The 2,004-nt window shown below is 38.1% G+C and overlaps 1 pseudogene; it reads left to right on the plus strand.

Moving 5' to 3' along the window:
• Window positions 1-1,102: 1,102 nt before the first annotated feature.
• Window positions 1,103-2,004, plus strand: part of LOC128885306 (myrosinase 1-like) — a 2,635-nt pseudogene continuing 1,733 nt past the window's right edge.

Consider the following 2,004-nt stretch of genomic DNA (forward strand, 5'->3'; position numbering starts at 1 on the left):
AGCTATCTTCTAGTCCGATCGTTTGTTCAAGTAGCACGTTAATACGTTCAATTCTCGTAACTATGAATCACGTTATCGTTTGGCATCGATTGCTGGTAACAAGACTATGAAAATCATAGTAAACATATTTATTATTACATGTAAAAATTAGTTATTGGATTTGATCCTATTCGATACATTATCGAAAAATTCGTATCTTTGTTTTAAGAATATACAGAGATAAATAACTCCCGTTTCATGTTGATATCCGTTGACAACTGTTATTTACATTCACACGTCGAGTTCAAATCACCGTCGCTGACGGAATTATTTTTTACATTTGTTCCGATCTCTCTGCGTTACGAGCATTCGGTGTGTTATCTTATCCAAGGAGGATAGTCCCTGATCCACTTCCTTCGCACACGGTCGTAAACCTGGCGCCTTCTGGAGTACTATGGAGTCTCGTAGCCAGGATATCGAAGAACCAAATAGAGAATGGAGGAGCGAGTGGCATCTTCGCGAAAACAAAATTTGTCGTGCCGCCGCGTATTTTTCTATCCTCCTTATATAACCTTGAAGCCGAATGTTACGCAGAGATTACCTGTCAGGATACGTATTTCACGAAAGCAAGATTTCCTCTCGGAGCTCGGGAAACCGAGAATCCATCAACGTGGCAGAGAACACGTCTTAAGCGTGCCCGTTTTTCTTCTTTCTCTATGTCGATAAAATTTAATGCAGCTAAAATCGTTAGGAAGCGTAACGAGTTGCTAACTTATTTCAAAATAAATCTGAAAAATGAAAAGCGAGTTGAACATACAATAAATGTATAAACATATGAAATACGTATGTAGATTGATACCGCACAAATTATAATAATATGACCACACTTGTCACTATCCGTTCATCACATTAGCTCACAAGTAGAGCGTTACAATATCTCGAACGCGTTCGAAAACTTTCCAACACGACTTTACTGATTTTTATAATCTAGGCAATCACAAAGAGAACACGGAACGTGTAAACAGTATAAATGAATAACTTGAATTTCGATTAGATACCATCGGTTCATTAAAAATGCCAAATATCACTTGAGAGCTATTATCTACAGATTCGATAATATGTTCAGGTCAAGTATATAAACGACACGCACGACCTCGATAACGTCTCTGTAATTTGCAAGCAGATATGTTCGCTACGTTGTCGCTGAAATTCTGTGTTCTCCTCTTCTTGGCGATGTGAATATATTTTGTTTAAAACAATTCATAATCAGCGAATATAAAATTTCATACATCGAATACCTGATTTGCTTTACTCAATGTTAGGAACTGAATGGAAACAGTTAGACTTATAATTGCTGTTTAACGTACAAAGTCAATGATCTTTCGATATGTTACAATTATTCTGTGAAAAATTTTTCGCTATATTCGTTCAGAAAATGAATTTAAAGTAGGTGTAACTCTAAATCTTTTGAAACTTGCTCTTTCTAGTGTCGCAAATGGCAACTTTGTGGAGGATGATAAAAACCATCTAAGGTTTCCACCAGGCTTTGTTCTGGGAGCTGCGACAGCCGCATACCAAATAGAAGGAGCTTGGAATGTGAGCGGTAGGTGGGTCAAGTTCAAATTTCCTGCTTTTGATTTGCAAACTTTTCATACCCTTCGTACTTGAAAAATCTAGATAAAGGGGAAAGTACTTGGGACCGTTTCTGCCATTACAAGGATGGACGTGTCTATGGTAATGCGACGGGCGATGTGGCTACCAACTCTTACTACAAGTACAAGGAAGACGTAGCTTTGTTGAAGAAACTTGGGGTAAATAAACTCTAGTGTACGCTTTGGTTTGAAATTGACAGTTTCAGAACTGTCGAATATCTGCATCCTAAACAAAATTAGCCTAATAATTCTTTTCTCGGTTGTCGACAGTTCACGTCGTACAGGTTTTCCGTGAGCTGGCCACGAATATTGCCAACAGGATTCGTGAATTACATTAGCCAGGATGGCGTTCGTTATTACCACAATCTGATCG

This window comes from Hylaeus anthracinus, unplaced genomic scaffold (genome assembly GCF_026225885.1).
Source record: "Hylaeus anthracinus isolate JK02 unplaced genomic scaffold, UHH_iyHylAnth1.0_haploid 11981, whole genome shotgun sequence".
Taxonomy (NCBI): Eukaryota; Metazoa; Arthropoda; class Insecta; order Hymenoptera; family Colletidae; genus Hylaeus; species Hylaeus anthracinus.